Genomic DNA, 12313 nt, shown 5'->3' on the forward strand with positions numbered 1-12313 from the left:
ATAATGCTGGAAATATCTCTCTGATGGATCAGAAATAACTGAACACATTTTAATAAATGTGTCATAAGTAATAAACACAAAGACTACTTGCATATGGTTGAGTGAAAAAAGCACAATTAAAAAAAGCAAAACTCATACAAAAAAGGTTCATTAAGGGTCACAGAAATAAGTTTTATTCCTATCATGCTAAGTTTAGACAGTAAAAAAAGGTTTTAATTATGATCACTTGTTTATTCTTTCTTTTGTTATGTTTATATATGAATATTTGTATATATTTATATATATGTATGTTCTGTCTGTATATATGTTATCCATGTATGTACCCCCTGTGTTACAGAACAGAAAGAGACAGGAAGACTTGAAAGCAGTTCATATGGACTTAGGCAATAGATATGGAAACAAAATTTATTTTTAAAAATTATACACTATAAGCAGAATGAGTTTATATCAAGAATTAAGAGTTAGGGGCAGCTAGGTGACACAATGGATAGAACACTAGCCCTGAAGTCAGGAGGACCTGGCCTCAGATGCTTAACATTCCTAGCTGTGTGACCCTGGACAAATCACTTAACCCCGACTGCCTTAGCTACAAACAAAAAAAACTGTATTAGTAATAAAGGACCTGTCTGATAAAATCAGGAATAAATCAATGATATACATTGTCACCACTATTATTTTACATAATTCTAGAAATGCTATATTACAGTAAGTCAAGTAAAATAATTTAATAAAATATAGTCAAAGAAAATATAAAATTATCACTTTTTAAATATGATAGTTTATTTGGACAATACTGGAGATATAACTAAAAAGTTAATATAACTTCAATAAAGTATCAAGCTATAAAACAAACCTGTCAAAATAATTGGTTTTTCTATATATTATAAAAAAAAATAGGCAAAAGAAATGTGAAATTACATTCAATATAACTACAGAATATATCTTTTCTCCCAAATATTTTCCTCTTCTGAACTTTACCACTATTGTTAAGGGCACTTACTCTTTTCTCAGTCACAGCTTAAATGTTATTCTGGAATCTTTTTCAATCTTTTACTCTTCATATCCTGACTGTCAAATCATATTTTTGCCTTTGTGACACCCCTCATAAAAGCACCATCTACACTCCAATCACCCTGGAGTTGGTTTTCATTACCTTATATCTAATTGCAGTATCCTGCTGATTGGTTTGTCTGCCACTAATTCTCATTCTAGTCCATCTTCTACTCAACTGTCAGAGTGGTCCTCTTAGAACAAGCCCATTATGTATATAACTGCTTTTCAATAAATTCCCATGGTTCCCTATTGCCTCCGAGAATAAATGTCAAATTCTCTGACTTTTAAAGCCCTTTGTGACCCAGCTTCTTCCTTTCTAGTGTTTTCATACAATATTCACTCTGTTAAGGAGTCTCTTGAAATTATCTTGAATTGTCACATTTTCCAAAACACTGGAACTAGAGCATGCAGGAGACCCTGAATGTGTTAAGGATGAAGTTCTCGATGCTCAAAAAGTTATCAAACTGTGCATACCCTTTGATCCAGCATTGTTTCTATTGGGCTTATGTCCCAAAGAGATCTTAAAGGAAAAGGGACCCACATGTGCAAGAACATTTGTGGCAGCCCTTTTTGTAGTGGCCAGAAACTGGAAACTGAGCAGATGCCCATCAGTTGGAGAATGGTTGGGTAAATCTGTGGTATATGAATGTTATGGAATATTATTGTTGTGTAAGAAATGACCAGCAGGATGATTTCACAAAGGCCTGGAGAGACTTACATGAACTGATGCTAAATGAAATGAACAGAACCAGGAGATCATTATACATGGCAACAAGAAGATATACAATGATCAATTTTGATGGACATGGCTTTCTTCAACAATGAGATGATGCAAACCAGTTCCACTTGTTCAGTGATGAAGAGAATTATATACACCCAGAGAGAGGACTGTGGGAACTGAGTGTGGTTCACAACATAGTATTTCACTTGTTTGCTTGCATTTTATTTTGCTTCTCTTTTTTTCTTGTACAGCACAGTAATTATATAAATATGTATGCATATATTGGATTTAACATATTTCTACTATGTTTAACATATATTGGACTACTTCCCATCTAGGAGAGGGTGTGGGGAAAGGGAGGAAAATTGGAACACAGAGTTTTGTAAGGGCTAATGTTGAAGAATTGTCCATGCATGTGTTTTGAAAAATAAAAAGCTTTAATAAAAAAAATTTTTTTAAAGGATGAAGCCAACATAATTTGTTGTTGCATCCCAAGCTGAACTCCTTGTTTGTCCTTGACAGGTAAGATAGCAATAACCTGTGTGGGATAATGCTTGTGCAGCTGGGGTCCTTTGCAGATAAGCAGACAGACTGTATCTTCATAGTCTAGCAGTTTCCAGGAAAAAAAGAATGCAGCTGTTGCCATCATCATGTTCCTGTCTTGGGGAGTGGTCTTGTCTTTTTCTCTACTTTTGTTGCACCATTTCCCTTTCTGAGTCATACCTCTTCCTGGTATCCCCTCCTCCCTTCAACCAGCTATTATAAAAAATATAGTCTCTAAGGACTGTGAACCTGTTGGGTTCCACATGATTGTTCATTTCTCTTGTAATAAACTTGGTTTTCACGTAAATTTCATGACATTGTGATTGCCTAACGACAACCCCCATGTAATTTGTGATACAGTAACACTGGCCTCTTAGCCATAAGACACTCCATTTTCCTGCTCTTGGCATTTTTATTGTCTGTTTCTCATGTCTGGTATTTTCTTCCTCATCACCTTCATCTCCCGTTTCCTTCATGTCTCAGCTGTAATCCCACTTTTACAAGCTTTTCCCAGACCTCCTTAATCTTAGCACCTTCCCTTAGAGATTTACTCTAATTTGTTCCTTATAAAGGTATCCCAAAAGTCTTAAGAGTTTTAAGCTATTAAAGCTTAAGAATTAATATTCACCAAGACTTGAATGAATAGACTCAGAATCATACAAGCCTGCATCACCTTCTAAGCTTTTTTTTTTTTTTTTTAAGAATTATTCATGATTTAGACTCAAATGGCTTGATTTCCAGCTCCCAGCTGACTTTGGACTACACACAGGAAAACCCATTCTTTTGGTATTTCCTCCTCCTCAATGCTATTCACTAGACAGTCCCTACAATATAAGAAGTTACTAAAGCTTCTTGTTAAAGCTTAAAACAACACTAAGACTTTTAGAATACCTTGTATATCTTGTTTGTTATTTGCATCACTCTCTCTCCTATGAGACTGTGAGCTATTTGTTAGCAGAGGCTATTTTTTGCCTTTCTTCATATTTACAATGCTTATTAGTACAGTGTCTGGCATATATTAAGCATTTAATTTCAAATATTACCACTCATATGAAAGAGTGTTCCAAATCACTATTGATCAGAGAAATGCAAATTAAGACAACTCTGAGATACCACTACACACCTGTCAGATTAGCTAAGATGACAGGAAAAAATAATGATGAGTGTTGGAGAGGATGCGGGAAAACTGGGACACTGATGCATTGTTGGGTGAGATTATGAATGTATCCAACCATTCTGGAGAACAATCTGGAATTATGCCCAAAAAGTTATCAAACTGTGCATACCCTTTGATCCAGCAGAGCTACTACTGGACGTATATCCCAAAGAGATACTAAAGAAGGGAAAGGGACCTGTATGTGCCAAAATGTTTGTGGCAGCCCTGTTTGTAGTGGCTAGAAACTGGAAACTGAATGGATGCCCCTCAATTGGAGAATGGTTGGGTAAATTGTGGTATATGAATGTTATGGAATATTATTGTTCTATAAGAAATGACCAGCAGGATGAATACAGAGAGGCTTGGAGAGGTTTACATGAACTGATGCTGAGTGAAATGAGCAGAACCAGGAGATCATTATATACTTCAACAACAATACTGTATGAGGATGTATTCTGATGGAAGTGGATTTCTTTGACAAAGAGAAAATCTAACTCAGTTCCAATTGATCAATGATGGACAGAAGCAGCTACACCCAAAGAAAGAACACTGGGAAATGAATGTAAACTGTTTGCATTTTTGTTTTTCTTTCTGGGTTATTTATACCTTCTGAATCCAATTCTTCCTGTGCAACTAGAGAACTGTTCAGTTCTGCACACATATATTGTATCCAGGATATACTGCGACATATTTAACATATATAGGACTGCTTGCCATCTAGGGGAGGGGGTGGAGGGAGAGAGGGGAAAAATTGGAACAGAAGTGAGTGTAAGGGATAATGTTGTAAAAAAATTACCCTGGCATGGGTTCTGTCAATAAAAAGTTATTATAATAAAAAAAGCATTTAATAAATGCCCCCAAATAGGTCAAAAACACAGAAAAATACTATATGTACAAAAATATTCATAGTGACACTTAATGTTGTAGCAAAGAACTAGAAACAATGTGGGTACCTACCAATTATAAAATGGTTGAACAAATTTTGGTATATTAATGCAATGACATATGAAATGAAGACTATGGCAGATTCAGAAAAAATCTGGGAAAATGTATTGATAGCCAACAGAACCAGAACAATTTATATGACCACAAGCATGTACAGGAAAACAACTTTGAAAAATTTCAAAATATTCAGTTCCCCAACCATTTCTTCAGAAAAATGAAAATGAAGTACACTTTCTACCTATTGACAGAGAGTGATAAGACTGGAGCTGAAGAAAGAAAAATATATTTAGAGACACAGACTACATGTCTATTTTGTTTTTCTAGACTATACTTATTAATTAAAAGATACAGTTTCTATGTGAGAAAAAGGGAAAGTGATAAAAAAAAAGATGAAGAGAAAGAAAAGAGCATTAAAGCAGCATTTAAAAATATATACAAAAAGAAGGAAGCTTAGAAGGGAAAGCTGACAAAAAAAAACTTTATTATGATGTCAAATTTAATATATACTTTGAAAAACTTACAAATGTAAGTTCACCATTCCATATATAATCTCTTGTTTTGATATTTGTAGAGTAAAATATTGTGAGTTAAATTTTTTTTTAAATTTAAAACAAGAAAATAATTTGGTATATTTAGTTATCTGCAAATTTACTAAGAATTGGTAGTACAATATAGCTGCTTAAAAACTCATTTGGCTGAAGACTATATTAAATGCTATATCATTACTATGGAAACTGAATCAGATCACATAAATAGTTTGTATCCAGTTCTGATTCCTATATTTTAAACATTATGTTGTCAAAATGGAGAATTTCAACATGAGAACAGAATGGTAAGGTGACAAACTATTCTACTGGATCATAGAAATGGATTTAGCCTGAAGAAAATAAGACTTGAATTAGGTTTATTCTAAAAGTGGAACTAGTTTTAGAATTTCGAAGGAAGCATGTTTTTATTCAATGAATTATGTTACAATATGTTGCCTAAAATAGGATGCTTGGGGAGGCAATCTTTATCTTTAGAGGTCTTTGGGCAGGTTGAGTGACCACTTACTTACTACAGTGGTTATTATTGTTTAGTCATTTCAGTCATGTTCTACTCTTCATGATCTTATTTGGGGTTTTCTTGATAGAGATGTTCTAGAGTGGTTTGCCATTTCCTTCTCCAGCTCATTTTACACATGAGGAAACTGAGGCAAACAAGGTGAAACAACTTGTCCAGGGGTTATAGCTAGTAAGGTTGGATTTGAACTCAGTTTCTCTTAACTCTTGGATCAACACTCTATCCACTGAGATATGTAGCTGGTGGATTATAGATAGTATTATTTGGATAGAAATTAGACTTGATGAACTCAGGGGTATCATTTACCTGTAAATTTGTATAATCTGATATAATCTGAGATCTTAAAGACTATCATTAATTTGATTCAAAATCAGTCAAGCAAAGGCTTTAGTTTCTTTTCTTGTTATTATATAATGACATCTATTAGGAGCTAATAAAAAAACTAATGCTATTTCTTGGAAAAAAAGGATGGATGTGATTTGGTGAGAAGAAGGAGATATGAACAATAGGAAGGGGTCACCTTGAGTGTTTGAATACGAGTCTTTGGTATGTGCTTGAATGCATCTTCTGTGACTTTTTGGAAGGCCATCACCTGGCACTCTAAGAACTGAATAAAACCATGGGTACCAAACAGGGAGGCATTTGTCCTGTCCACTAGCTGGCGGGATTTAGAGAAGCTGTGCTCATATAGGTCCCATTGATGGTGTTGGGCAAATCTGGGGAGAGAATGCCACTGTTATCAGCTTTTCCTATGCCCTCCTTCACAGCTCTCAGATAAAACACTGAACTAGTCCTCATTCCTCTAACTTAGAGGTATCTTTCAGGTACCAAGTGGTGAGATTTCCATGGCACAACCAAAATTGAGAGAGCTAAAGAGACTTTTTACAGAAAAGCTAAAAACAGAGGTGGGGTAGAGTGACATTCACTTTTCCTTTTACATTTGCAACCCTAAATTTTAACTACTTCACCTTCTATCTCACTACTGCTCCTTCAGTCCCATTCCCATGATAATGACATGTTAAATGTATGAGATCTTTCTGGTAAATATTTATAAAATTAAAAGCCCCCAAAGGATAATCCTTCACAGAACCTAGGAAAAGACTCTATTTTTCAGTGGTCTAGGGGCAGAAGCGTGGGACAACTGACTCTCTTTAGGAATTCCTTCCCTCTCCAGCCAGCTCTGATTAAGGTTCTATTGCCCCATACTATCACATAGCCAGAGAAGAATGGACATCCAACATGACATTGTTTTGTGAAGACAGGATATAGCTGTGTTCATACTGCTGGATAAATCGTGGGCACTCACTGAAGGACAGACACAGCAGCCCTGAGGAAAGATAAGTAACTCAAGTCATCTGAACATGACAATTTTTAAATGGTGAGATATTCCTGAAGAATAATGTATTTTTAAAGACTTACACTTTTAAATCTTCAGAGTCTAGAAAGTTAATTAAGTTGGAAAAAAAAAAAAGGGATCTTCTTCATGTTTTATATACAGAGCCCAGCCAGAAGCCTGATGCCTCCCATGTTTACCACATATCTTAGGATGACATTCACCTTCACCATAGAGCAGTAAGTCGAAGCAGGAAGAACAGAAGCAGGCTAAGCCCAGGACGCTATCACTTTGAGAAATGAGGCCCCACTAATTTTCTAGCAAATGGACACATAAGCTATATCTGTTGAAAAGAGATACTGGAACCACTTGGGGAATGGAAAAAAGGGTATATCACAAACCAGAAGCAATCTGAACATTCTTGAGAAATCAAATATTCTACTCCTCTACACAAGGATATCTAAATCCAATGTCATATGATTCTCATTTCATACTCCACAAAAAAATATTTTGGTAAAAATCTAATGCAAATAACTATTTTCAGAGGCTCTGAAATCTCCTCCAAAAAAACAAAAATACAGCACAACAGAAAAAATCATTTAACTTACTCACGGGCAAGTTCTGCTGAGTGAACTGGGGCAGTCCTGATTGGCTCACTCACTCTATATTACTATGAAATCTCCTCAGGTGGCTGGGAAACTTACGTCCTCATCTCCATCTTCTAGGCTGGAATTAATTCTTAGGGACAATCCACCCTCCTTAGACAATGAATGTGATAATGTAATATAGTCTTAATACCTGTTTTTCAGAAATGCAAATTTGAAGAGAACTGAGAGGACAGATATTCCAACGCTGGTTTGCTAAGCTGTTTGCACATTGCATGAGTTTGATAACCTACAGAAGATTAGAAAACATAGAATGGAACTAAATTCTTTGGTCAAGATGGCCAAGGCAAAGCTTGCTGTAGGTTAGAGCCTGCATGAGCTGAGCTGTGACCAGCAGGCCCTCTCTGGAAACAGTGCATTGGCTATTCCTCTGGACTACAATCAGTTCATATCACAGTCACTCTTCCTTGTGTAGCCCATGCTTTGGGAGAACTGGGAGAAATCCACATAGGCTGAGATAATCTGAGGGATAACAGAGGGATAAAGTATTCTCACTCTCAAATACCAGTCTTCTTGCTTGTAGAAGTCATCATGATGTGGCAAAGATAAAATTAGATTCAGAGCAAGAAGGTCTTATTTAAAGTTCATTTCTAACATTTAAGAGCTGTGTAACAACAGACAAGTCACTTTACCTTTATGAGTCCCAGTTTCCTCATATGTAACTTCTTTTGCTTATCTTACATGAGTATTGTGAGTAAAACAACACAATGTAAATGTGAATTCTTAGAATGAAAAGAACATTGAATTTGGACTTAGAAAATCTGAGTTTGAATTCTACCTCATCTTTACTGGTGACTATGAGTAAATGACTTGAATTTCTTTGTAAATTTGTAAAATTGTAAATTCCTCACAACATTGTTGTGAGGAAACAGTATAGCTAATTCCCTTTTACTTGCTTGTATTTTGAATAATTTCCAGTTCCTCAGTCTTGAATTCAAGGCTTCTCTATCACCCTGCTCTTCATCACACCAACTGCATTTGTTTATTATTTCTCAAGTTATCACTCCCACCAAGAAATTTTGCCTTTTGCCCCATTCATGCCTTACTCTTTCTCACCTCTATGATTTTAAACAGACCATTTCCCTCAATTACTCTTCTTTCTCCTCTTCATTGATCCTGGAAGTTTTGCTTCAAAATTTGTCAAATCTTACCTTCTCTAATAAAACTGCTGTTTAAAACCACTTGAGTTACTGTTTTTTGCCTTCATGATCTTCAGCACCCAACAAATTGCATTGTAACCAAAAACTGAATGAATTAAACAGAGCACATCTCCATTATAGTCTGAGCTTGATTGTTGCTATTATATTATTTTCTAATTGTTTTTCTTCTGTTATATCCTATAGCTCTAAAGAGATGAAGAAATTACTTTGTACTTTCATTCCCTCCATCATACCCACACAGAGCCCAGTATAAGTATCTATAAACAGATTATTTCTCTAAAGCATTGCCTGGCTTCTTGAAATCTCTGGGTCTATCCAACTAATTCTAGAAGGGACTACCCTTGACTATTCCTCAGTGCCACATAATCATATGAATTTAAAGAAAAAAGGGTCAAATTTAGTGTATCACTAAGCAGAAATACAATTCATATTAGCTGTGCTAAACTGAGGATATCAGGGAGATATGCAAATATTCCCTTCCCTGAATAGTTTCTATTAGTTTCTATTATTATTATTAATAGCCTAGGTGAGGGGTAAAAGAGAAACCTACCTGATTTTGGTTCACAAATTCTTTGGCTGAGTTTATCTGCATAAAGGCAGCAAGCCAGGAAAATTTGTGGCTGCTGGCTGTGGTTTCTAAGCTGAAGAGCTGCCAAAGCAAGGAGAGGCAATTCACTTGCTGCTTCAGGACCGCCAACTTTTTCTCACTGTTGGGGAGTAGGGATGGTTGGCACACCCTCCACCAGAAAAAAATGTAAGTCCACTCAACAAGGGATAATCTCCAGAACCAACAACCTGGAAGAGGTCCAGGTTTCCCATTGCTCCCAACCCTCCAATTATTTTAAAAAGCAGAGTACACAATCTGAATTGCTATTATTTTGGCTAAACACATTTTTCATTCATACTTGGATCTAGGTGTTCATTAATTATGGAATTACAATTTAATAGTTTCTTTTACCCCCAAAACTCAGTGACCACATCTGAAAATGGTATAACATTGTACCTATTGAGGAAAAATGAATTTTTAATTCTTTTATAACAGTAAACTAGTTGGAAGAAGGAGTTTAATGATCATATTCAATGCTGGCACTTTTCCAGTGCTAGAAATGTCCAAACTAGTCTGAACTGGATTAGTTAGAGAACTCCATAGGGAATTAGGGATATTGGGCCCCAGTATCTCACCTGGTGCTGTGTTCTAGACGAGTCTGCTTCTGGAAGCAGGAATGCTGATGCTTTTCAAGGAAGGATTGGAAAATCACTCTAAGACAAGTTCAAGGAAAGTTTCTTTTCAGCAGTTGGAGAGCTTACCTAGCCAGCTTCTTGGCCAAAGTGATCTGTCCCATGTTGAAACATACCTGGAAAACAGAAGACATAATAAGGACATTGAAAGAATATAGCACACAAAGGCTGGGTTCAATGAATCACCATGAATCCTTTTTTTAAACTGAGGATATTATTAGGATCGATGGAAAGCTGGAGGTGAGATCTGGCACAAGCACCACATTCATTACTAGTCTCCAAGTGAGAAGGAGAAACCCAAGAAAGTGTTCTCCATTTTCCTGTCCTATGCATCCTAGCAATAGGGTATTGATTGAAGTCTAGACTAGGATAACTATCCAGGGTGAAGACAAGTAGTCATTAGGTAATGGCTGAATGAAAAATAATTTATATGTCTCCAGGGTACCTGGAAGAGTTTGTAATCATCAAATTCTGTACTCATCTTTCTGGTGGTTGTCACTTCCAGAGATAATGACAAAGGGATATACGATGGTGAGGGTAGGAAAGGACTGAATGAGGGGTCAATATTGGTGGAGGAAACAACTGAAAAGTGGGTTATTTTAGGTTGTCTCAAAGGGAGCTGCTCCATAAAGTCATCTGGTTCTCCTAAGAAAGCTGTGAAGTTAACTTGACTATAGAATTATATTATATACATATTATATTATAGAATTATATTATGGAATAAATACAACATAGTAAATGTCTGAAAATGGATATAATCATGCTCTAAACATCTCTTCATTCTTCAAACTATTTGAAGGGAACAAGACCATAGATAACAACAGCAGAAATTCAAAAACATTTTCCCTTTAGTTTTCAAATATACTATAGAAGTAAGAATTATTTATCCTCATTAGATTTTTATAAGGGTAATCTAAAAATATATTTGTAATTTCCAAACGGACAGGTGGAAAAAGGTACCCTAGAACTGGACTGACTAGCTGTGAAAAATATGAGAATTAAAATAAACACGTTTCAGAAGTTGATACAGCTAGAGATAGTTCCTAGGAGAAGTAAGCTTCATAAAAATGATGAGAATTTCTCAAGAGACCTCTCCTCTATTCACCTCTGCTTGAAGGCTGCAAAAAGTAGCTTCTTAGGCTAGTATCAGAGTTAGGATTCAAACGCAGGTCTCTTGCCTCCAAGTTTAGTGCTCTTTTCACTATACTGAACTATTTCTCAATTTGTATTTAGCTATTTGTAAATTAATATTTAGATTATCCAGTTCTATGTATTATCTGGCCTGATGACCCCCTTCCCTTAGGACAAAATATCAAAGTTCCCCTGCCACTACTTTCAAAATTTTTCTCACTAATTTCATTAAGCTCCATCACTCTGGTTTACCTGAGACAATCTTGATTTCTGAAACTTTTATCGAACTGAAAATTCTCTGCAGAGAGAAAAATAGAATATGGTTCATTCTCAATTAACTACAGCAGTATTTGAGTTTCCCCAGACATTCCATCTTTCCATTATAAACTAAAGTCAAATAAATGCTAATACTACCAATAAACAATACAAAATTAGGAAGGTAAATATACAAAGAAACAAAAAAAGTTGTGCTTTAATCAGATCTGAACATAGGTGTATGTATACTTATATGTGTATGCATATGAAAATCTTTAGTTGTGTATTGGCTTTAGATTATCCAGATTATTAGATTATGCTGCCTTATAGTGTGCTATTCAGATCATATCTGTAACCAGACCTGAATAGCCATTTGAATCTCAGTATTCAAGGCAAAGGAATTCATGCTATTATGACCATTTTGTCTCTTTGGCCTTGACTGAGTCTCATTCCTTGAGACTGATAATATTGTGCTATTGCCTCTTCACAAATCAAAACAGGGAAATCTGAAAATGATAACAGAAGAGATATTATCTGATTACATGAAAGTAATATGATTAGGAAAAATATTCCAATCCACTCAGCCTCCACAGGGAGGGTGGGAGAATAGTTCCATTTATTTGAAGTAGATTAGTAGAGATTAAAGGTAAATAAGAAAATAAACCTTCTGATTGTGAAGAATGTTCTTATCATTGAGTGGCATAGTTAAGGGAGGCCACTGAATCCCCTCCCTAAAGACCTCCAAAGGGATGGCATTCTATCTGTCTAGGCTTGAAGAGCTACTTCCTAGGGAAGGGCAGTGATTAAATGACCTCAAGAAGACCCAGATAATACAGAGAATCTGTGATTCTATGAGCAAACCTACATGAGCTCCATGGGCGTTAGGGGAGTTCTTCAAATAATAAGAATTTTCATTCTCCTTTATTTATCCTTTTCACTACCTATAGCATTTCTTTCTTAGGTAGCCTTTTCTTTAAATATTTTCTTGTACTTCAATATTAATTTTTACAAATTGAATCTCATTTTCAGACAGTTTTAGAGCTACTCTAA

General features: G+C 35.6%; 1 pseudogene; it reads right to left on the reverse strand.

Moving 5' to 3' along the window:
- Window positions 1-5609: 5609 nt before the first annotated feature.
- The window catches only part of LOC116423609, a 30831-nt pseudogene continuing 24127 nt past the window's right edge, over window positions 5610-12313 (reverse strand).

This window comes from Sarcophilus harrisii, chromosome 4, assembly GCF_902635505.1.
Source record: "Sarcophilus harrisii chromosome 4, mSarHar1.11, whole genome shotgun sequence".
Taxonomy (NCBI): Eukaryota; Metazoa; Chordata; class Mammalia; order Dasyuromorphia; family Dasyuridae; genus Sarcophilus; species Sarcophilus harrisii.